The following is a 25,396-nucleotide window of genomic DNA, read 5'->3' as shown; positions in this document are numbered from 1 at the left end:
ATGTGTATCGCATATGCATGCTAAGATGGGCGCGCCGTGTGTCCGTAGGCGTCAACCGAATTACAAGTTTAAGTTTAATAAATTTCAACTTTTCTTCTTTAAACCTAAGAAAATCTGTTTGTGCTGGTTTCTTTGCCTTATAATTGGAAAGCGGTGAACAAGGATTCACCAAGGGGGAGCTTAAAAACACATTTTAAAAATTAAACCGTGTTACGGAAAGACCAAGTGATGGCTGAGAGGGACCCCTAGACACCTTCCTCACCGGGTCACAGCAATATTAAAAGTGAATAATTTTGTGGCATAGTAATACCTCTGTACAATTTGCCTGTCAAACATGCCAAACTTGCATGTGTTTGTGCCTTAGTCGAATGGTCTCTGAAAGAGAGTACTGACTGTAGAGACTCAAGACACTGGGAATTCCAGCAGTTAGTTGTACATACAGGTTGTAGCCTTTCTGCAGCTTATCGGTTGAGCATACCTCCAGTCACCAGTGCTATTTCCTTGACTGTGGACATTATAAGCAGTAGGAGACATCCACATTCAACACGTGAAAGTTCACATGTTTACGACAGGCGAATTTTAAATTTGAGTAGAAGTAGCTCCATTTTAATATATCTGTTATATAAGTGTGTAGAGAATGAAGTGTCTCTTATCTAAAAGCCAAGCAATGAGATATCTGTGGATGTCAGTAAGGCCCCTGTGGCAGGGAGAAAAAGATGATTTTCACTGCCTCTGGTTGTGCATGACAGATGGTCATCTGTCCCTACAGGCAATCTGTTGTTTAGTGGAACCCCTCAAGTACAATCACCCTGGTGAACAATTTAATTCTTGATTTGTTTCAATAATGCTGGAAAGTAACGTTGAATGGATTTTCAGAAAAGAATGTTTTTTTGTGGCACAGTTGATTTGGCTCCATTGACAGGCACTTGAATGAGCAAGGCAAAGAGGGATATGGAATTAATGCAGGCAGGTGGGATTAGTATAAATAGGCATTATGGTCGGCATGGACGCTGTGGGCCGAAGGGCCTGTTTCTATGTGTACAACCCTATGCCTGTATGGTGAGGACCTAGCTGATGAAGGCTGCTGTCGGCTGCAACCGAAATGTTCTCATTTGGCCATCTATCTTTCATATTTGCTAATATACTAATCTCAGTCCTCAGTACCTTGCTCTATGGCAGCGAGGCCTGGACAACGTATGTCAGCCAAGAGCGACGTCTCAACTCATTCCATCTTCGCTGCCTCCGGAGAATACTTGGCACCAGGTGGCAGGACCGTATCTCCAACACAGAAGTCCTCGAGGTGGCCAACATCCCCAGCTTATATACACTACTGAGTCAGCGGCGCTTGAGATGGCTTGGCCATGTGAGCCGCATGGAAGATGGCAGGATCCCCAAAGACACGTTGTACAGCGAGCTCGCCACTGGTATCAGACCCACCGGCCGTCCATGTCTCCGCTTTAAAGACGTCTGCAAACGCGACATGAAGTCCTGTGACATTGATCACAAGTCGTGGGAGTCAGTTGCCAGCGTTCGCCAGAGCTGGCGGGCAGCCATAAAGGCGGGGCTAAAGTGTAGCGAGTCGAAGAGACTTCGCTGTTGGCAGGAAAACAGACAGAGGTGCAAGGGGAGAGCCAACTGTGTAACAGCCCCGACAAACAAATTTTTCTGTAGCACCTGTGGAAGAGCCCGTCACTCTAGAATTGGCCTTTATAGCCATTCCAGGCGCTGCTCCACACACCACTGACCACCTCCAGGCGCTTACCCATTGTCTCTTGAGATAAGGAGGCCAAAGAAGAAAAAAATATGCTAGTATTGCATAACAAGCCAGATAGTTTGGTGCAGGTCTGTACTGAATTCTGTTGCCACGTTGCTGCTATAATTTGTCTTCACTGCTGCCCGACTAATGGTGTGATTTTCGCATACTGGCCAATAATGATTTAGTACCGAGCTGATAACACATGAATCTTCTACCTTTCGTAATTTATTCCTTACAGGTGCAATTTCTTTTTATCCCATTTGAGCTGCAACTCTCTTGGATATATTTAATTTTCCACTTGACTGTTGACTATCCTAAACCAATGGGAGCTTTGTCTCTGGGCCCATGCACTGCTTATCTTGAGCTGCTTTTATTTTGTGCTTAATAGGTTTATAACCTAGGGCTAGCTTTTTTTAAAAAAAAACATCTGAGGAAACCAGTCTTAATGAATCTGTCAAGGTTACTGTGGAGTTATTCTGGCTGGCTGTGTAAAATCAGTGCATTGAGAGTCAGTGACCCAAGCATCCCAGTCGCATAGCGTCAAACAGTTTGCAGAAAGGGAAATTGATACTGCTTCGCTGTTATTAATACAAGATGATCAACAATGCTGTCGTTCTTCATCTTGCCGAAGATGCTACATGCAATCTACTGATAATTTACTTTTTTGCATGATCCAGTAGCTTGAATCAAGCAATGTAAATAACATAGCAAAATGAGAATCTGATGCAAAGAGTTACCTTATCAAATATACTGGTTAGGAAAAGCAGTGTTCTTGAGCCATGTATTCAGTGAGTATTTCTCTTGTCACAATTAAGCAGCTTGTCAACATAAGAACTGTGTAGTAATAGAAGTGGTTTGCACGTACTCCATCAATGTGTCTGCTTCCTTGTATTTTGATCATGCTTTGCACAGCTATTAGATTTATTGGTCACTTCACTGGATAATACAGTTTAATGGTAGGTGATTTATTTGTTATGCAATTAAATAATTCTGAAAGGTAGCTGACATAAGACAATGTAGTCTGTATTTGTGTTGACAACCAGTTGAAAGCTGATGATAAACTGAACTAACTGTCAGACTTCATTTCAGGTTTTGGCCTTGAATTATTTTTTAAATTGACTTGATGCAAATTGCAGTATTATTTTGCGATTTGTCAGCCATATTGAATTGCATTTAGTTTGCCATAAATTGGTTATTTTTTTCTTGATAACTGTTTTCCTTTAGTTCATCATATTTTTCTTGAAATCATTGAGTCATGTCGCACAGAAGGAGGCCATTCACCCATCATGCTGGTGCTGGTTCTTTGAAAGACCTATCCAACTTGTCTCACTTCCTTACTGTTTGCCTAAAGCCCTGCAAACTTTTCCATTTCAAGTATTCATCTGATTCCTTTTTGAAAGTTACTTGTGAGTCGTCCTCCACCTCTCAAGCAGTGCATTCCTGATAATTCGCTGCGTTTTTAAAAAAGTTTCCTTATTCCAACTGTCACCCCTCCCTATTCTTCTGTCAATTAATTTCAATCTGTCTCCTCTGGTTACTGCCCCCTCGCCCCTGGAAACAGTTTCTCCTTGTTTACTCCATTAAAACTGCTGAGAATTTTTTTAGCTGCTCCAGTAAATATCTTAATGTTCTCCACTCTAAGGGGAACAATGCCAGCTTCTCTAGTCTCTCTGGTAAATTACCTCTTTTTTAAAATTCTTGTGCGGGATTTTGGCGTCACTGGCAAAGCCAGCAATTGTTGCCCATCCCTAATTGCCTTGACAACTGAGTGGCTTGCTAGGCCATTTCAGAGGATATTTAAGAGTCAGCCACATTGCTGTGGAATGGTTACAGCACAAAAGGAGGCCTCTAGGTACCTCTGTTCCTGCAACCTCTAAGTGCACCATTTAATTTGTTTGCATTGCTCTTTGTTCCTCCCAAACTGTATTGATTTTCACATACCATGTGTCTGACCAGTTCACCAGTCTGTATGTCCTCCTGAAGTCTGTTACTATTCTCTCCACTGTTTATTAAATTTGTGTTTTGTGTCATCTGAATTAGAAATCGTGCTCTCCATGCCCAAGTCCAAGTCACTAGTATATTATCAAAAAGACCAGTGTATATCAAAAAGGGCAATGGTCTGAATACTGACTCTTGGAGGACACCAATGTATTCTTCCCTCCAGTCTGATAAACAACTGTTCAGCACTACTGTCCGATTTCTGTATCTTAACCAATTTCATAGCCACGCTGCCACTGTCCCTTTAATCCCTTGGGTCTATTCCCAGGGTAAGGACATCACAGAGGGGGTGCAAAGTATTCTGCGGGGGGAAGGGTGCGAGCCAGAAGTTGATGCGCATCGGTGCCAGCAGCATAGACAGCGCAAGTATTGAGGGCCTATGGTCAGATTTTCAGGAGATAGAGAGGAAGTTTAAAAAGTGGGACCTTAAAGGTATTAATCTCTGGATTGTTCCCGGTGCCATGCACTAGCGAGAGTATAAATAGGAAGATAGGATGGATCAATGCATGGCTTGAGGCATGGTGCAGGAGGAAGAGCTTCAGATTCTTGGGACGTTGGGACCAGTTCTGGGGCAAGGAGGCACCTATCCAAAAGGGATGGGTTGCATCTCAACAGGATGGAGAACAATGTCCTCATTGGGAGAATCACTAGTATGTTCAGGGAGGGTTTAAACTAAATTGGCAGGGGGGTGGACACCAGCATATAGAAGTAGAAAAGAGGAATAAAGGTGCAGAAAGGATTGAGAGTGTTGGATACTACTGAAGAAGGAAGGAGTTGGCACATTAGATAAGAATGGATCAATAAGAACTCCAAGGAATAAAAAGAGAGGTGCAGAATGCATGTATGTAAATTCACAGTGTGGTGAATAAGTTTGGTGAGCTACAAATTCAAATAGCTGTGTGGGAATATGATGATGAGACAGTAATGGAAACGTGCTTAAAAATGGTAAAATAAAAACAAAAAGTGCTGGAAATGCTTAGCAGGTCTGGCAGCATCTGTGGAGAGAGAAACAGAGTTAACATTTCATCAGAACTGGCAAAGGTTAGAAATGTAATTGGCTTAGAACAGGTGAAAAGGGGGAGGGGGGTAAGAAGAACAAAAAGGAAGGTGTGTGATAGGGAAGGAGAGATTAAATGACAACGATGTCACAGAATTAAAGCAAAGGGAGTGACAATTTTCTTTTATTCTTTCATGGGATGTGGGCCTCGCTGTCAAGGCCAGCATTTGTTGTCTATCCCTAATTGACCTTGACAACTGAGTGGCTTGCTCGGCAGTTAAGAATCAACCACATTGCTGTGGGCCAGACCAGGTAAAGACAGCAGATTTCCTTCCCTAAAGGATGTTTATGAACCAGATGGATTTTTACGACAATTGATAGTTTCATGGCACCATTACTGAGACTAACTTTCAATTCCAGAATTTTTTAATTAATTGAATTTAAATTCCACCAGCTGCCATGGTGGGATTTGAACCCATGTCTCCAGGAAATTAGCCTGGACCTTTGGATTACTAGCTCAGTGACATTACCACTATGCCACTGACTCCATGTAGTTGTCTTAAAAGACAATGCATTAGTCCAGAGTATTAATGACAGAATAATGAACAGCTCTGTCCAAAAGTAAAAATCTGAAAAACAAGTTCATGCAGGCCCATGGTAAAAAATACAATAAAATAAAAAGGCAGTTATGTTCTGAAATTGTTGAACTCTGTGTTGAGTCCAGAAGGCTGTAGAGTGGCTTAATCGGAAGATGAGGTGCTGTTCCTCAAGTTTGCGTTGAGGTTCACTAACATTGCAGCAGGCCCAGGACGGAAATGTTGGCATAGAAGCAGGGTAGTGAATTAAATTGGCAAGCAACTGGAAGCTCGGGATCATGCTTGCGGACTGAATGAAGGTGTTCCTTAAAAATGAGTGAGACTGGGTGCTTCAGAATCGGTTACAAAGTGTTCAGGAAAGGTAGGGAGGCGAAAAGGGAGGTGGGGTGGCAGTACTGATTAGCCAGACATTGTTGTGTTGGACTGCCAGGATGCTCTTAAGGGGGGCAATGACAGTATCCATTTGGTTAAGAGTTGAGAACCAAAAAAGTATGATCATGCTATTTGGGGGTATTCTCTAAGTCTCCAAATTGTGAGACCAAGGTAGAGGAGCAAATCTGCAAGGAAATGACAGAGATGTGCAAGAACTGTAAAGTGGTGATCTTGGGGTACTTTAATTACTCTAAAATTATCTCAATTGATAACTGGGTAAAGGGTAAGGAGAGGGAGGAATTTCTGAAATGTGTTTAAGAACTTCCTTGAGCAGTATATTCCCGGTTCAACTAAGAAGAAGGCATTGCTGGATCTGGTGCTGGGGAATGAGGTGGACCAAGTGTCGGTGGGGGACCACTTGGGGAAGAGAGATCATTGTATCAAAGTTTAGTAATGGAGAAGAGCAAGCAACAATCTGAAGTAGAGCTTCTAAATTCGAAGAGGGCTAACTTCATTGGGATGAGGAGATCTAGCCAGGGAAGGAAATGAACTTGCAGGACTGCAGGGATAGAGTAGGGGAATGGGACCAATTGGATTGCTCGACAGAGAGCTGGCATGGATTTGATGGGCAGAATGGCCTCCTCCTGTTGCATAGTGACTCTATGACTCTTAAGAGGTTGAATTCTATTTGTTTGCAATGCCCCTATTTACAGCAGTGCACAAAGCTTTAGGTGAGGGCAGTGCAGAAAGTGCTATGACTATAACACTTCAGACAAAACTGCTATAATTCTGATGACTACTACATTTGTCATTATTTACAACACAGCTGTTCACTGTGGAGCGTGTATATGTAAATTACATGCGATTTGCCTATCTAGTAGTGTTTAATTTTTTTTTTCAACAGTCGTCTTCACTCCCGTTTTTGTCTTGAGCTCTGTGGTTCCTTGCTGGGCTGGCTTCCTGGGGCATCGCCAGTGCCCTAATCAATAAACATTATTTAGTGTGATCCTTGCATCGTTGGGTGTTGCCTGGTGAATCAGCTGCATATGACATTGCAATGGAGCCGATCCAAATGTTTAAAATTATGAAAGGATGAGACAGAGTAGATAGAAGCAGACAGTTTCCAATAGTTGAGGGGTCTAGAATAAGGCGCCATAAAAACAAACTTGTTTGTGTGGAAGGTAAACACTAACATCAACTAGCTGGGATAAATGGGTTGTTAGTATGTTATAACTTCCATGTAATTCTATGTATGAAACAAAAACAGAAAATATTAGAAATATGCAGCAAGTCAATCAGTATCTGCAAAAGATATACTGCCTTTGCTGTATATTTCCATTACTTTGTTATTTCCAAGCAGGTGTGGCAGGAATGAGATTGCAGAGTTCAAAAGCAAGTATCACATCCAATACACAGACCTCAACAGAAATAAAAGTCGGTGATCTAAATAAAATGAGCATTGACTAACAATGAGAAGCAAGAAACAACTGGGAAATGCACACTGCAATTCAACTGCCGAAGTACAGCAATATCATGAAAGAAATGACGAGATTCTCTTTCTGCTTGTTTAAAAATCTGTTCCATGATCTTTCGGGCCTCCTTATCTCGAGAGACAATGAATACGCGCCTGGAGGTGGTCAGTGGTTTGTGAAGCAGCGCCTGGAGTGGCTATAAAGGCCAATTCTAGAGTGACAGACACTTCCACAGGTGCTGCAGAGTAATTTGTTTGTCGGGGCTGATGCACAGTTGGCTCTCCCCTTGCGCCTCTGTCTTTTTTCCTGCCAACTACTAAGTCTCTTCGACTCGCCACACTTTAGCCCCGTCTTTACGGCTGCCCGCCAGCTCTGGCGAACGCTGGCAACTGACTCCCACGACTTGTGATCAATGTCACAGGATTTCATGTCGCGTTTGCAGACGTCTTTATAGCGGAGACATGGACAGCCGGTGGGTCTGATACCAGTGGCGAGCTTGCTGTACAATGTGTCTTTGGGGATTCTGCCATCTTCCATGCGGCTCACATGGCCAAGCCATCTCAAGTGCCGCTGACTCAGTAGCGTGTACAAGCTGGGGATGTTGGCCGCCTCGAGGACTTCTGTGTTGGAGATACGGTCCTGCCACCTGATGCCAAGTATTCTCCGGAGGCAGCGAAGATGGAATGAATTGAGACGTTGCTCTTGGCTGACATACGTTGTCCAGGCCTCGCTGCCATAGAGCAAGGTACTGAGGACACAGGCCTGATACACTCGGACTTTTGTGTTCCGTGTCAGTGCGCCATTTTCCCACACTCTCTTGGCCAGTCTGGATATAGCAGTGGAAGCCTTTCCCATGCGCTTCTTGATTTCTGCATCTAGAGACAGGTTACTGGTGATAGTTGAGCCTAGGTAGGTGAACTCTTGAACCACTTCCAGAGCGTGGTCGCCAATATTGATGGATGGAGCATTTCTGACATCCTGCCCCACGATGTTTGTTTTCTTGAGGCTGATGGTTAGGCCAAATTCATTGCAGGCAGCCGCAAACCTGTCAATGAGACTCTGCAGGCACTCTTCAGTGTGAGATGTTAAAGCAGCATCGTCAGCAAAGAGGAGTTCCCTGATGAGGACTTTCCGTACTGTGGACTTCGCTCTTAGACGGGCAAGGTTGAACAACCTGCCCCCTGATCTTGTGTGGAGGAAAATTCCTTCTTCAGAGGACTTGAACGCATATGAAAGCAGCAAGGAGAAGAAAATCCCAAAAAGTGTGGGTGCGAGAACACAGCCCTGTTTCACGCCACTCAGGATAGGAAAGGGCTCTGAAGAGGAGCCACCATGTTGAATTGTGCCTTTCATATTGTCATGGAATGAGGTGATGATACTTAGTAGCTTTTGTGGGCATCCAATCTTTTCTAGTAGTCTGAAGAGACCACGTCTGCTGACGAGGTCAAAGGCTTTGTTGAGATCAATGAAAGCAATGTAGAGGGGCATCTGTTGTTCAAGGCATTTCTCCTGTATCTGACGAAGGGAGAACAGCATGTCAATGGTCGATCTCTCTGCACGAAAGCCACACTGTGCCTCAGGGTAGATGCGCTCGGCCATGCTTCTGGAGCCTGTTCAGAGTGACTCGAGCAAAGACTTTCCCCACTATGCTGAGCAGGGAGATTCCAGGGTAGTTGTTGCAGTCACCGCGGTCACCTTTGTTCTTATAGAGGGTGATGATATTGGCATCGCGCATGTCCTGGGGTACTGCTCCCTCGTCCCAGCACAGGCAAAGCAGTTCATGGAGTGCTGAGAGTATAGCAGGCTTGGCACTCTTGATTATTTCAGGGGTAATGCTGTCCTTCCCAGGGGCTTTTCCACTGGCTACAGAATCAATGGCATCACTGAGTTCTGATTTGGTTGGCTGTATGTCCAGTTCATCCATGACTGGTAGAGGCTGGGCTGCATTGAGGGAAGTCTCAGTGACAGCATTCTCCCTGGAGTACAGTTCTAGGTAGTGCTCAACCCAGCGGTCCATTTGTTTGTGTTGGTCAGTGATTATGTCCCCTGATTTAGGTTTGAGGGGGGCGATCTTCTTGATGGTTGGCCCAAGAGCTCTCTTAATGCCACCATACATTCCTCTGATGTTTCTGGTGTCTGAGGCCAGCTGAATATGACTGCATAGGTGTTGCCAGTAGTCGTTTGCGCAGCGCCTGGCTGTTCTTTGTGCAGTGCTTCTGGCTGCTTTAAGTGCTGTGGATGTTAAGTCGCTGGGGGCTTTCTTGGAGTTCAACAGTGCAATGCGCTTAGCGGCTATGACAGGTTCCAGCTCTTCATTATGAGATTGAAACCAGTCTGCATTTCTCTTCGCACTTTTGCCGTAGGTGGTCAAAGCTGACTCATAGATGGCGTCTCTGATGTGGGCCCACTTGGTCTCAGCATCCCCTGTGGGAGTGTTTTGAAGGGCAAGTGAATTTAGAAATTTTTATAACAGCTGTGGGTGAGAAATTCTGCTAGTGTTGATGCGCGGGTGGCCCTTCTGCTTGGAATGATGCAACTTCTTTGGTCTGAGTCTAACCTTGCTGCACACCAGGGAGTGGTCGGTGTCGCAGTCTACACTGTGGAAGCTGCATGTGATTTGAACACTGTTTAAGGCGGCTCGCCTTGTGACAATGAGGTCTAGCTGGTGCCAACGGCGCGATCTTGGGTGCCTCCATGAAACCTGGTGACAGGGTTTAGTGTGAAAGAACGAGTTGGTGATGCAGAGGTTCTGATAGGTACACAACTCAAGCAGTCTCTGCCCGTTCTCATTCATCCTTCCAACGCCATAGCGCCCAAGGCAGGAGGGCCATGAGTCATGGCATTAAAGTCCCCCAGCAGGAATAGGTGTTCGGTGTTGGGGATGCTGCTAATGATGTTATGGAGTTGCTCGTAGAACTGGTCTTTAGCTCCAGGAGGGGAGCAGAGTGTTGGAGCATAGATGCTGAGTAGGTGTACTGGACCAGAGGTGGTGAGCAGTCGGATGGACAGTATGCGTTCCGAGCCATTTGAGGGAGGCTCTATCATGCTGAGCAAGGAGTTTCTGATGGCGAAGCCCACTCCATGCTGTCTTGGTTCTTCAGGATCCCTGCCCTGCCAGAAGAAGGTGGAGTCTTGCTCTGCTAGAGATCCACTCGCGGGGAGGCGTGTCTCCTGAAGTGCTGCAATGTCTACATTGAGTCTACTGAGCTCGTTGTTAATGATGGCGGTCTTCCGAGAATCGTTGATTTGTGTAAGGTTTTCCGACAGGCCAGGACACATAGTTCTGACGTTCCAGCTTGCAAAGCGAAGGGCTGGTACCTTCTTTCCTTTTTTCGTGTTGTTTGATGCGGTGTATCAGTCCACCTTTCGGGCAATGACCCTGAGCTCCAAGCACCCATTGAAGCAGGTAGACTGTGGCGGGACAGAACCTTATTGACCGGGGGCTGCCCGGTTTGAGGCGGGCGGTAGCTGTCCAGTGAGGTGCAATGACCTCTCCCACCGACAAAGGCAACCCGTGGCGCCCAGTTTCTAGGCCAATTTATCTGGACTTATAACCCGTAACTGCTGCCTTCCGTGTTCTTACAGTCGCTGTGAGGCAACTATGGAGTGACCTCTCCATGGCGCATGCCTGGGCAAGTTTATGGAGGTTGAGAGTTGCCCAGTCGTCAAAACCCCCCTCGCGGCCTTTCTGGTGGGGTCCAAACGAGTGCAGAGCACAACGTTTGGCACCGGTATGGCTGCAGGAACTGCCGGAAACATGCCAACGGTGACACATGACCGCCTACAGGGTTCCACTCCAGATTATCTGTTAGGGTTTACTCCCTTAGCCAGTGGGGTTGTTAGGGCCCCTACACAGGTGTAGGATGGTGCCCGTGGGAGGAGGGAATGCGAGGGGGAGCTGGGAAGGGGGCTGTAAGGGGATGGGGGGGTGCAGGGGAAGGGGGTGTGGGGGGGAAGATGGTGTGAGGGGGGGGGGGGCGGGCTGGGACAGGGTTGTTGGGGGGTGAGCTGAGAGGGAGGAGCAGGGAAGGGGAAGGGGGGGAAAAGTGGGGTGGGGGGGGGGGGGGGGGGAAAGCGGGTGCAGGTAGTAAGGTCCCTAGTGCCCACCATCGACGTCCGGAAAGCTCATCCACGTCCTTCGGGAGGTGAAGCATCGTTTGGCAGACTTACAGAGGTGATTACATTCACTAAGGGTTTTTTTCCCAGTGGTTTAAATAAAGGCATGCAGCATTGCCGACAGTGCGCTGCAGATGCTCTCCGAGCCATCTCCCGCGGGCGCTTTGAAGTTGCGGCCGTTCGTGGATGTTTTGGGTGATCGGGGCACCTTTTCTCAAGACTTCTCTCGGGTCCCGCAGCTCCTTCTTCACCTCAATGGACTTACCGCATGCCGTGGCTGCAGACACTCTGGGCAGTGAAGACAGCAGGATCAGAGATTAAAGTATCGACAGCTGTGCTCGTCAGTTTCATCCGGATCAATTTCATTGAGAAAACAAAGAGCAGGTGTGGCTGGGGGAGGGCAGTGGGCCCAGGTTACATACACTAAACTAACTGTTAGCTTTTAGTTAGGGCTAAAATGAACTGATTTAAAGAGCCAGGGGAGTTTAAACAGTTTAAGAGGTAGATTAGGGGAGAAAACATTAGGAATGGGAGCAGACGGCCATGGATATCGTTGAACAGTAAGGGAGCTTCCTAGGGAGCTTCCAGCCCAGGAGCCATCTTGAATGAGTTCATCTTCCATGAACGCATGTGTTATTACTACGAACTTCATTAAAGTTCTATCACTGTAAACACCACATATTAAAAAAAAAAGCTTTTTGATTAGCAACTGCACTCCATCAGATGGCCATTGTTTGCCCTGCAGCATTATTGCATCTATTGTTTATTTCTGGCTTATCTCACCAACCCCATCACCCAGTTTATGCAGACTAACAATTTTTTTAAATTAACAGACATGGGTTGGGGAGAGGAAGACAGTTTTGCTCTGTACATCTTACACAAAATCAAGTGACCACAGAATGGCTCACTTAGTACTGTGGATTTTGTATGTGCACAGAGCATAAAATGGATTCAGGTCCACACATGTGTCTAAAGCTACTCTTATACTGGCACCACTTTAACTTGGATCCTAAGCGACTGATGCCCGTGAGCCAGCTACTACTGTTTGCAATGTTAAATCTGGCTGCTTTATCCCAGCAATAAACTCACAGATCCACGATACTCTGATTGCTGCCAGGAAAAGGTGCCAGAAACAATTACAGAAATTGCTAAGAACACTAAAGTCAAGCAACATCTGCTGAAAGAACACAGGTTAATGTTTCGGCTATGGAAGCCTTTCTCAGGGCTGAGGGAGCCTGATTTAGCAGTGAAGACAGTGCATCCAAACAGTCCCAAAATAAAAAGCTAGTGCACATTTGTTCGAACCACTGATGACTTCAAAGACCTGTATGAACAAGAGAAGTAAACAAAGACAATAAGGTTGGGATGGCAAGACAGAGCTGGTAATTAGCGAGCCAAGTGTTTCACGCGTATTGTTTTATGTAACTCGAACAAAATAGAAAATGTCGATAAAGATCCCAGTCTGAGGTAATGAAGCAGTCCAAGAAGACTAAAATCTTCTTGCTGGTTAACAGAGAAGGCTACTTGGAATGGAGATTGACATTACCAAACAATTATGATATTAGGAAGTTCAGGTGACATCAAACTCATGGAAACAATTCTAAATATTAGCAGATCTTGAGATTTTATCATCTTCCAAGTCGGTTACACTTATCAAATTTTTTACAATTTTGAATGTAACCAGCTGTATCATGGACTGTTGTTAAGTAGATATATATGAAGTGGCAGAGTTAATAGCCCAGTATGATAGGAGTTAATATTGTCTCATGATTAAAGGAGTTAATGGATCAGTTCAAAATCACATATTGAGTATTTATTGTAGCCCGACAAATAAAGGCTTTTGGTAGACGAGGGAAGAGTGATTAATGGGGTAGTTTCTAATAAACAATTGCAAGAGCATCAGAGGTAGGAGTGCATTGGGAATTTTGCACCAAATGACAGCTTCCTCTCTCCATCCGATTATAATTTTCTCCCCTTTTCAGACTTCCCTTCCCAATCTACCTCAATGATCAAATGAACAGAACCACAATGAATAGCTGAGACTAGTAGAGACCCGCAAAAAATCTGCAATCAAATTAGAATCAGTGACCCTTCTTCAGAACTGGCAAATATTAGAAATGTCAAAAGGTTATAAGCAAGTAAAGCGGGGATGGGATAACTCGGTTATCTCTTGCCCCACCCCGCTTCACTGCTTATAACCTTTGACATTTAATATCAGTGATGCCTGAACTAAACACAAGGCAGCGCTGATTCACAAAGTGGAACAGCATCTCAGCTTCTGAAATGGCACCAATAACTAAACCCAGGCACCACCCACCAACAGATGCACCCATTGTTGTGGCATTCCATTGTAACATGAAGGTACCGAGCATACTGAACGCAGAAAATATTTGATCCATTTGATAGAAGCCACCCTCAATAAAGGGGGAGGTCCTAAACCAGACACTCCCCCTTAAAACGGATCAATTAAAACAGTCCAAACAAACAAAAATTGTGTCTTATTATTACATATTACCAACACATGGATGAAAAACAACACCCAACTGCAACCATTTCCCTTCCACTGAAGGAAACTCCCACTTCGGAAGTTATGCAGGCATGAGTTTAAATAGAACCAGTAATAATCAGTTGTGGTTATACTCTGGGTCACAGGATGATATTCAATTTTATCCCTTTCAAAAACAAACATTTGCTTAAGTCAGACATTAGTGAAACTTAAGAACCATTGTCTATTTGCACCACAACAGCACATATGCAATTTGAAAACTCGCACCACATGGAGTTACTTAGTTACCTAAGCTCACTACAGGTACATATGGTTACTCAACATCCCCAATACATTAATCCAACAAGAGCTGCAATTTTCATAGCTGAAGTTGAGCCTGCCTTGTTGTATTAGAAGGAGGGATAGAAGGATTTGTTCACTCAAGCAACAAGTTAACCAACAGTCCATTACATTTCAGACATCTATTGTATCTTCACTAGTTCATATATATCATGTATTTAATATAAATAAGCCAAAACTAAACATATTTAATATATCAATACTGCTGCTATAAGTAGAGAGTGTCATTTTTAAATATAACAAGCTTCAATGTTGTGCAATACTGATAATTTCATCTAATTTTTCTATTGCCTTCAGAACTTCAACCCAAACACATTCTAAATCTGGAAGAACACCACCTATATTGTACTGCTGGGCTGCTTCACATTTAGATGGATATAGTGCAAGAGCACAACACCTTTGTGGCGATGGTACTGAAGGACCCAGAGGTTGAGTGTTCAAGTAATATCACGGTAAGTTGCAAAACGAATTCAATAAATCATGTTATCTGTGGGTTAGTGCTAGAAAAATAATTGTGAAAGCTTCTGGATTATCAAAGATATATCCTGCAGGGAAGGGAGACTGCCAGGGTTACAAAAGTGCTTCCATTTTTTTTTTTTTTTTGAGGACTTGTGTTTTAAAACTGAATAGATTCCATGGATTTTTTTTTTTACAAAGTTCACTAAAAGGACACTTGAGATGCTGTTTGAAAACAAACTTTGCCGGAAATCATCTGCTTTAAGCTCAATAAACAACAGAAACCTTGCTGACCTGGGGAAGATGTTTATAGAGAAGCCATATGTCAGGGTTTATGGAGTTCAGGAGGTTGATTTTCGGTTTGGATATTGTTTTCAGTTCAAATGGGATGTGAACTGTTTTGAAAAGCAGTTGGAGGTCAGCTTGCCTAGGAAACCCCAGCTCCTCTTGCCTCCTGTATTTGAAAAACCCGTGCATATTCAGTGTGATAACTGTAACCTTAATGCTGTATTTCTCCTTAGATGCTGGAATAAACTGCCGGATAAATCCTCGACGTCGCCTGAACAAAATGCTCCAGAAAAGATCTGAGTGACACGTCACCATATACCCAGAAGCCAGACCAAAAGGCACATCTGCCATCCTTCCATATCTTCTCTTTTTACTTCAAGAATTAGCAAGTATTTGGCCTAAGTATTTTTTTTTGTTTTATAAAAGACCTCTGCAATGATTGTTTCTGGGTTTGTGGGGAAATTAAAAAGGAAACTTTCATATTTCAATCTGTGTGTTTTGCTTCGTTACTAGTTAAGTCTTGTTTGATAATAAACTGATAATTTGGTTGTTTATTGAAGAAACCTGCCTGTATTTTATTCTGGGATAAGGAGTGGAGTATATGATTGACCAAATCAGTATTTGGATAACCATTTTAAAGTATATGTCGTGACCTGCGGAGGAGTGGGACTAGAAAAGACAGTGCACTCCTACCACCTCAGCTGGAACACAACACAGTGTGGCCTACTCGTGACCCCAGCCCTACACCATGTGACTGACTCAATGCCCTCGCAAGCCACTGTTGTGAACAGTGTTCAGTAATGAGAAAAGCAGATGACCCAGACACCATATTAGTCAAAGATTAAGGCAATCTCAGCCCAGTCAAACCTGCAATCTTCCTCACGATCATCTGTCCCACAGACGAGTCAAGCAACAGCCTAACACAGCTGTGACTCAGACAATCACATCTATCAACTAACAATCCAGACTACTCCTACCAGAGGTGGGGTCACAGTGGTGCACAGTCAGTGACTCCCAACACCATGAAAAGGACAAAGAAACCTCCTGTTGAGTCCAACAAAGTTCACCTGGGATGGCAGGATTGTCCTATGAGGACAGATTAAGGAGACTGGGCCTACATTCTACAGAATTTAGAAAAATGAGAGGTGATCTCATTGAAGCATACAAAATTCTTACAGGGCTCGACAGGATAGGTACAGGAAGGATGTTTCCTCTGCGAGGCCATTTAGGATGAAGATGTGGAAGATTTCTTCACTCAGAGGAGGTAAACCTTTGGAATTCTCTACCCCACAGGACTGTGAAGGCTCAGTCATTGAGTAGAGATTGAAAGATTTCTATATATGAAAGATGTCAAGGGATATCGGGATAGTGCGTGAAAATGCTGTCGAGGTAAATCAGCCACGATCCAGTTGAATGGTGGAGCAGGCTCAAGCAGCCAAAAGGCCTACTACGCCTGCTCCTATTTCCTATGACCATTAAATACTGTTCTGCCCAACTCAGTACTCCTCTGTGCAGGGCATCAGTTGGTGTAAACTCAGAGGTAAAGGCACAGAATGCACTTGAGGTGGGGCCTTCAATGCCCACTATCGAGTAGCTCGGTAATACCACTACTGATTGACTTGGCCCAGTTCTGAAGGACACAGCTGCCAGGTAGAGCCCATGGAAGATGGGGACGGAACACAAAAGAAACCTATTTAACCTCATCCTCACCAACACAGCGAAATGAGAAAGATGTGGACAATCAGGCAACCGGAAAAGGAGGACAATAAGCATCCACGAACATTAACATCTTAATCATAGTGCAGCACAGCAACATATGATGCTAAACTGTCTGCAAGTGTCCATGCCAAAAGCGTCAAGTATCTAATTTCACATGACTTCCTCCCAAGGTCCCCATGACATTAAGAACTGGCTACCTGTAGTGGACCCAGCAAAGGATATGGGCCCCAACAATATCCGAGGTGTAGTGAAGATTTATACACCAGAGATAACTTTTTTTTTTATTCATTGATCAGATGTGGGCGTCACGAGCTAGGCCAGCATTTATTGCCCATCCCCAATTGCCCTTGAAAAGATGGTGGTGAGCTGCTTCTTGAAAATCTGCAGTCTGTATGGGGCAGGTACACCCACAGTGCTGTTAGGAAGGGAATTCCAGAATTTTGACCCAGCGACAGTGAGGGAACGGCGATATAGATGGTGTGGAGCTTGGAGGGGAACTTGCAGGTGGTGGTGTTCCCATGCATTTGCTGCCCTTGTCCTTCTAGGTGGTAGAGGTCACAGGTTTGGAAGGTGCTGTCTAAAGAGCCTTGTGAGCTAAGTGTATCTTGTAGAAGGTACACACTGCTGCCACTGTGCATCGGTGACGGAGGGAGTGAATGTTTGTGGATGGGATGCCAATCAAGTGGGCTGCTTTGTCCTGGATGGTGTCGAGCTTTTTGAGTGTTGGTGGAACTGCAACCATCCAGGCAAGTGGAGAGTATTCCATTATAGTTGTAACTTGTACCTTGTAGATGGTGGACAGGCTTTGGGGAGTCAGGAGGTGAGTTACTCGCCGCAGGATTCCTAGCCTCTGACCTGCTCTTGTAGCCACAGTATTTATATGGCTACTCCAGTTCAGTTTCTGGTCAATGGTAACCCCTAGGATGTTGAATGTGGGGTATTCAACGATCATAATGTCAAAGGGGGGGGGGGGGGGGGAAGAAATGGTCAGATTCTCTCTTGTTGGAGATGGTCATTGCCTGTCACCTGTGTGGCATGAATGTTACTTGCCACATATCAGCCCAAGCCTGGATGTTGTCCAGGGCTTGCTGCATTTCTACATGGACTGCCTCAGTATCTGAGGAGTCATGAATGGTGCTGAACATTGCACAATCAGCGAACATCCCCACTTCTGACCTTATGATTGAAGGAAGGTCATTGATGAAGCAGCTGAAGATGGTTGGGCCTAGGATACTATCATGAGGAACTCCAGCAGTGATGTCCTGGAGCAGAGATGATTGACTTCCAACAACCACAAACATCTTCCTTTGTGCGAGGTATGACTCCAACCAGCAGAAAGTTTTCCCCAATTCCCACTGATTTGCCCGGGCTCCTTGATACCATACTCAGTCAAATGCTGCCTTGATGTCAAGGGCAGTCACTCCCACCCCACATCGCGAGTTCAGCTCTTTTGTCCATGTTTGAACCAAGGCTGTAATGAGGTCAGGAGCCGAGTGGCCCTGGCGGAATCCAAACTGAGCGTCACTAAGCACGTTATTGCTAAGCAAGTGCCGCTTGATAGCACTGTCGATGAAACCTTCCACCACTTTACTGATGATTGAGTAGACTATTGGGGCAGTAACAGGCCAGGTTGGACTCGTTTTGCTTTGTGTGTACAGGACATACCTGGACAATTTTCCAGATTGCCGGGTAGATGCCAGCGTTGTAGCCGTGCTGGAACAGCTTGGCTAGGGGCGCAGCAAGTTCAGGAGCACAGGTCTTCAGTACTATTGCTGGAATATTGTCAGGGCCCATAGCCTTTGCAGTATCCAGTGCCTTCAGTCGTTACTTGATATCACGCGGAGTGAATTGAATTGGCTGAAGTCAGGCATCTGTGATGCTGGGGACTTCAGGAGGAGGCCGAGATGGATTTTCCACTCGGCACTTCTGGCTGAAGATGGTTGCAAATGCTTCAGCCTTATCTTCAGCACTGATGTGCTGGGCTCCCTATCATTGAGGATGGGGATATTTGTGGAGCCACTTCCTCCAGTTAGTTGTTTAATTGTCCACCACCATTCACAGCTGGACGTGGCAGGACTGATCTGTTGCTTATGGGATCACTTAGATCTGTCTATCGCATGTCGTTTACCCAGTTTGGCACAAAGGTGGTCCTGAGTTTTACCTTCACCAGGTTGATGCATCATTTTGAGGTATGCCTGGTGCTGCTCCTGGCATGTCCTCCTGCACTCTTCAGTGAATCAGGATTGGTTTCCCAACTTGATGGTAATGGTAGAGTGGGAGATATGCCATGCCAAGAGGTTACAGATTGTGGTTCGGTTGCTGATAGCCCACAGCGCCTCATGGAAGCCCAGTTTTGCATTGCTAGATCTGTTCGAAATCTATCCCATTTAGCATGGTGGTAGTGCCACACAGCACGATGGAGGGTATCCTCAATGTGAAGGCGGGACTTTGTCTCCACAAGGACTGTGCGGTGATCACTGCTACCAATACTGTCATGGACAGATGCATCTGCGGCAGGCAGATTGGTGAGGATAAGGTCAAGTATGTTTTTCCCTCTTGTTGGTTCCGTCACCTGCTGCATACCCATTCTAGCAGCTATGTCTTTTAGGACTTGGCCAGCTCGGTCAGTAGTGGTGCTACCGAGCCACTATTGGTGACGGACATTGAAGTCCCCCACCCAGAGTATATACTGTGCCCTTGCCACCCTCAGTTTTTCCTCCAAGTGGTGGAGGAGTACTGATTCATCAGCTGAGGGAGGGCGTTAGGTGGTAATCAGCAGGCGGTTTCCTCGCCCATGTTTGACCTGATGCCATGAGACTTCATTGGGTCTGAAGTTGATGTTGAGGACTCCCAGGGCAACTCCCTCCCGACTCTATACCACTGAACCACAACCTCTGCTGGGTCTGTTCTGCCAATGGGACAGGATGTACCCAAGGATGGTGATGGCAGTGTCTGGGAATTCCGTGAGTATGACTCGTCCGTGCGGCAGCTCTCCCAACTTTGGCATAAGCCCCCAGATCTTAGTAAGGAGGGCTTTGCAGGGTCAATAGGACTACTTTCCCAGTCAAGCTGTTCCAGTACAGCCAAGATACTGGCATCTATCAGACAAAGGACTGCCTAGGTATATCCTATCCATGTGAAACATGATCAAATTTAATCCGGCAAATTATCAATTCTCCCAAACAGCACTGTGGGTGTACCTAAACCACAAGGACTGCAGCGGGAACATATGAATTAGGAGCAGGAGTAGGCCACTCGGCCCCTCGATCCTGTTCCACAATTCAACAAGTTCATGGCTGATCTGATGGTAACCTCAACTCCACATTCCCAACTAATCCCAATAACCTTTCACGCCCTTGCTTATCAAGAATCAACTTACCTCGTCCTTGCTTAACAAGAATCGACACTGCTTCCACTGCAGAGTTGCAAAGACTCACGACCCTCCGAGAAAAAATTTCTCCTCATCTCTGTCTTAAATATGCCACCCCTTATTTTTAAACAGTGAATCCTAGTTCTAGATTTTCCCACAGGAGAAACATCCTTTCCACATCCACACTGTCAAGCCCCCTCAGAATCTAATATGTTCCAATCAAATTGCTTCTGACTCTTCGAAACTCCAGCGGATATAAGCCTCGCCTGTCCAACCTTTCCTCATAAGACAACCCGCCCACCCCAGGTATTAGTCTAGTAAACCTTCTCTGAACATACAAATTAGGAGGAGTAGGCCACTCAGTCCCTCAAGCTTGCTCTGCCATTCAATAAGATCATGGCTAATCTGATTGTAACCTCAATTCCACATCATCACCTACCCCCAGTAACCTGTCACTCCCTTGCTTATCAAGAATCTATCTACCTCTGCCTTAAAAATATTCAGTGAGTCTGTTTCCACCGCCTTTTGAGGAAGAGAGTTCCAAAGACTCACAACCCTCAGAGAAAACATTTCTGCTCATCTCTGTCTTAAATGGGCGACCCCTTATTTTTAAACAGTGACCCCTAGTTCGAAATTCTCCCACATCCACCCTGTCAAGACCCCTCAGGATCTTGTATGTTTCAATCAAGTCACCTCTTACTCATCTAACTCCAGTGAATACAAGCCTAGCCTGTCCAACCTTTCCTCATAAGACAACCCACCTATCCCAGGTATTACTCTAGTAAACCTTCTCTGGACTGCTTCCAACGCATTTACATCCTTCCTTAAATAAGACCAACACTCTACACAGTACTCCAGATGCAGTCTCAGAAATGCCTGTACAACTGAAGCATAACCTCCCTACTTTTATATTCAATTCCCCTCACAATAAACGCTAACATTCGATTAGCTTTCCTGATTACGTGTGTTACCTGCATGAGGACACACAGATCCCTCTGCATCTCAGAGCTCTGCAATCTCTCACCATTTAGATAATATGCTGCTTCAATATTCTCCCTGCCCAAGTGGATAATTCCACATTATACTCCATTTGCCAGGTCTTTGTCCACTCACTTAACCTTTCTAAATCCCTTTGTAGCCTCCTTGTGTTCTCTTCACAACTTACTTTCCTACCTATCTTTGTGTCATCAGCAAATTTAGCAACCATACCTTCGGTCCCCTTCATCTAAGTCATTTACATAAATTGTAAAAAGCTGAGGCCCCAGCACTGATCCCTGTGGCACATGTTATGACAGAGGTGGGATGAGTGCACATTTTTCGCGTTCCACTTCTCCACAGATCACAACGTATATTTAATTTTTTTCCCCAGTTATCGATATGATCAATCACAGACTCTATTTTTACCCCAAAATAAAAACACCAACCAGGTTTCTTGAAAAAAAAAATCAGATTATAAAACAAGTAACGAAGCAAAGCATTAATACACAGATTGAAATATCAACATTCCCTTTTTACCTTCGCCCCTCTCTGACACACACACACCAGTTAACTGAAAAATAAAGAGATCTTCTCTTTAGAGCTCTATTACAAAAAAAACAAAATGAATACTTTGGCCAAATACTTGCTAATTTTTGAAGAAAAAAAAGATATGGAAAGTGGTCAGCTGTCTTTTTTTGGTTTGGCTTCCCAAATACGCATAAACAGTTGTCACTGGGATATTCCTAGAACAGTTCTAGTCAGGTGAGGTTGAAGATCAGTTTGGGCAGGCTTTCCAGGAGAAATGCAGCAACAGGGGTTTCAGGCAGGCCTTGCAGAAGGAATGCAGCATCAATTTCTCTATTTCTTATACTTGCTAAGAGCTTCTCAAAGAGATGGAAAAACTGGTAGGCTTTTCAAAAAGCTGGAACAGGCTCAGTTGGGGTTTGTCCTTAGCAAGTTGATTCTTTAATTCTTTTTCAAAACTCTGTCCATACCTCAACTGCCTGCCCAAAGCGAAACCAAAAACATCTCAGGAGTCAAGCCTCCTGACACCTATAAATCTTGACCTGTCGCTTCTTTGTAAACATCTTCCCCAAGTCAAAAAAGCCCCCTGCTGGGTATTTATCTAAAAACACGTGCCTTTCTATAACTGTTGTTTACAAGCCAATTCCAAAAGACCTTCTATGGCCTCTTTTTTTAAACAAACACAAAGTCCAGCATCTAAGGAATCTTTTTTCAGTTTTTAAACACAAATCCTCAAACTTTAACAAAATAGGAAGCACTTGAAATACACACCACTCGTTACATCTTGTTACAACCAGAATATGACCCATTTATGCCTACTCTCTGCTTCCTGTTAGCAAGCCAATCTTCTATCCATGTCGATATGTTACCCCCTACACCATGAGCTTTTATTTTCCGTAACAACCTTTAATGTGGCGCCTCATCAAATACCTTCAGAAATCTAAGTACAGTACATCCACCGGTTCTCCTCTTTATCCCCAGCCCATGTTACTTCTTTAAAGAACTCTAATAAATTGGTTAAACATGATTTCCCTTTCACAAAACCATGTTGACTCTGCCCGATTACCTTGGAATTTAACGTCTTTAATTATAACTTCTAACATTTTCCCCAACACAGATGCTAAGCTAACTGGCCTGTAGTTTCCTGCTTTCTGCCTCACTCCCTTTTTGAATAAAATAGTTACTTTAGCTAATTTCCAATCTAATGGAACCTTCCCTGAATCTAAGGAATTTTGGAAAACTAAAACCAATGCATCAACTATCTCACTTGCCACTTCTTATAAAACCCTAGGTTGAAGTCCATCAGGACCCGGGGACTCGTCAGCCCACAGTTCAACAATTTGCTCAGTACAACTTCCCTGGTGATTCTAATATTCTTGAGTTCCTCCCTCCCTTCCATTTCCTGATTTACAACTATTTCTGGGATGTTACCTGTATCCTCTATGGTGAAGACCGATGCATAATACCTGTTCAATTCATCTGCCATCTTTTTATTTATTATTAATTCCCCAGATTCACTTTCTATAGGACTAACGTTCACTAACACTTTTCATTTTTAAATATCTATAGAAACTCTTAGTATCTATTTTTATATTTTTAGCTAGCTCGCGCTCGTACTCTAATTTTTCTCTCATTAATCATTTAGTCATTCTTTGCTTTTTTTTAAAAAATATTCTCTCCAATCTTCTGACCTGCCACCCGTCTTTGCGTAGCTATATGCTTTTTCTTGAAGTCTGATTCTATCTTTACCTTTTTTAGTTAACCATGGATGGTTGGTCAGCCCCTTGGAATTTTTCTTTCTCGGAATATATCTATTCTGTGTATTCTGGAATAGCCCCTTAAATGTCTGCCACTGCATCTCTATTGACCTATCCCTTAACCTACTTTGCCAGTTCACTTTTGCTAGCCTGCTTTCATGCCTTCATAATTGCCCTTATTTAAGTTTAAAATATTAGTCTTAGACCCATTCTTCTCTCCTCCAAATTGAATGTAAAATTCAATCATATTATGATCACTGCTGCGTTGCGACGCCTTCACTAGGTGGTCATGAATTAATCCTATCTCGTTGCACAATATCAGGTCTAGTATAAAAGCAAAATACTGCAGATGCTGGAAATCTGAAATAAAAACAAGAAAAGCTGGAAATACTCAGCAGGTCTGGCAGCATCTGTGGAGAGAGAAGCAGAGTTAACATTTCAGGTCAGTGACCTTTCTTCAGAACTGGCAGATATAAGAAATGTAAAAGATTTTAAGCAAGTAAAGCGGGCGTGGGGCAAGGGGTAACAAGAGGTGCTGATAGGACAAGGTCATAGAGAATAATTGACCAGAAGGTCATGGAGCAAAGGCAAACAATATGTTAATGGTGTGCTGAAAGATAAAGCATTAGTACAGATAGGATGTTAAAGGCCAGAAAACTGAACAGTCACCAGCACAAACATAAAAAACAGCACACTGGGTAGGCACAGTAGAAACAAACTGAAAAAACTAAAATAAAATAAACACAAAAAAAAAATAACTAAAAATAAAAGTAAAATGGGGGGCCAGTCATGCTCTGAAATTATTGAACTCTGTATTCAGTCTGGCAGGTTGTAGCATGGCTAATCGGTAAATGAGATGCTGTTCTAGTATGAGGCAGGTCTAGAAAAGCCTGCTCTCTGGTTGGCTCCAGAACATGCTGTTCCATGAATTTATCCTGAAAACATTCTATGAACCCCTCATCAAGGTTACCTTTGCCCATCTGATTTTTCCAATCTATATGCAGACTAAAATCCCCCATGATTATCGCCGTACCTTTCTGACAAGCGTTACCACTGAGGCGGGAGGCATGCACTGTTTATCCTCGTTCCATTTCTCCACGGGTTACAACATATATTTAAACTTTCTTCCACTTAGCGACACATAGACTCTATTTTTATTCCAGAATAAAACACACCAACCAGGGTTCTTTAATGAACAACAAAATTATCAGTTTATTATAAAACAAGTCTTAACCAGTAATGAGGTAAAGCACAAACACACAGACTGAAATATTAAAGTTCCCTTTTTACCTTAGCCCCTCACACTCATACACAAACATACACCGGTTAACTAGAAAAATAAAGGGATTTGCGTTTTAGAGTTGTTACCAAAAAAGGACCAAAAAAAACATTTAGGCTGAATACTTGCTCATTCTTGAAGAAAAAAAGAGATATAGAAAGATATCCTTTGTTTTAGTTTGGCGTCCCAAATGCATATAGATGGCTGCCACTGGGATCTTCCTACAACAGTTGTTTCCAGGCGATGTTGAAGATCAATTTGGATAGGCTTTCCAAGAAATGCAGTTACAGTGGCTTCAGACAGGCCTTACGGCAGAAATGTGGCAAAGTTGTCACACATACGCAGGAATTCTTCAAATACAGGAGGAAAGAGGAGACAGACACACTGGATATGCAGGTTTCTTTCCAAGAGAGAGCGATGAGCTGGATTTTTCTTGACAAGCAAAAACACAACTTTTCTTTTAACACTTCAACGTGAAACCGAAAACATTGCAGAAGTCAAGCCTCCTGACCTCGATAAATCTTGACCTGTCACTTCCCTGTAAACATCTTCGCCAAGTCAAAACAGCAAACTCCCTGCTGATATTTTATCTGAAAACAGCTGCCTTCCAGTAAGGGCTGGTTTCCAAGCCAAGTCCAGGAAGCCTTCTGGTGACCTCTTTTAAAAGAAACGCAAAGTTCAGCATCTCTTCAAGCTCCCAGATGAATAAAGGTCCATAATTCAACTATAAATCCTTAAAAACATATTTTACAAAAAATAGAATCACTCTCATAATACAAGCTCCCATTATTTCTTCCTTTATACACCCTGTCCTACCACGTGGTTCCTGTTCGGTAGCCTGTACACCACTCCCACAAGTGAATTCTTCCCTT

General features: G+C 44.0%; 1 protein-coding gene and 1 long non-coding RNA gene across 7 annotated transcripts in view; one reads left to right on the top strand and one right to left on the bottom strand.

Annotated features, from left to right (window-relative positions):
- The window catches only part of LOC137384473 (C-Jun-amino-terminal kinase-interacting protein 4-like), a 321,098-nt gene that overhangs the window by 150,615 nt on the left and 145,087 nt on the right, over nt 1-25,396 (bottom strand). The gene's annotated exons all lie outside the window — the stretch shown is intronic.
- On the top strand, nt 2,325-15,337 carry LOC137384474 (uncharacterized). Its single transcript, XR_010977592.1, has 3 exons — nt 2,325-2,544; nt 14,450-14,604; nt 15,130-15,337. It is a non-coding gene; the product is annotated as an uncharacterized lncRNA (long non-coding RNA).

The sequence above is a fragment of the Heterodontus francisci genome, chromosome 26 (genome assembly GCF_036365525.1).
Source record: "Heterodontus francisci isolate sHetFra1 chromosome 26, sHetFra1.hap1, whole genome shotgun sequence".
Lineage (NCBI taxonomy): Eukaryota > Metazoa > Chordata > Chondrichthyes > Heterodontiformes > Heterodontidae > Heterodontus > Heterodontus francisci.
Note: the sequence above shows the minus strand (reverse complement) of the source record. Positions and strands in the feature narration are given on the sequence as shown.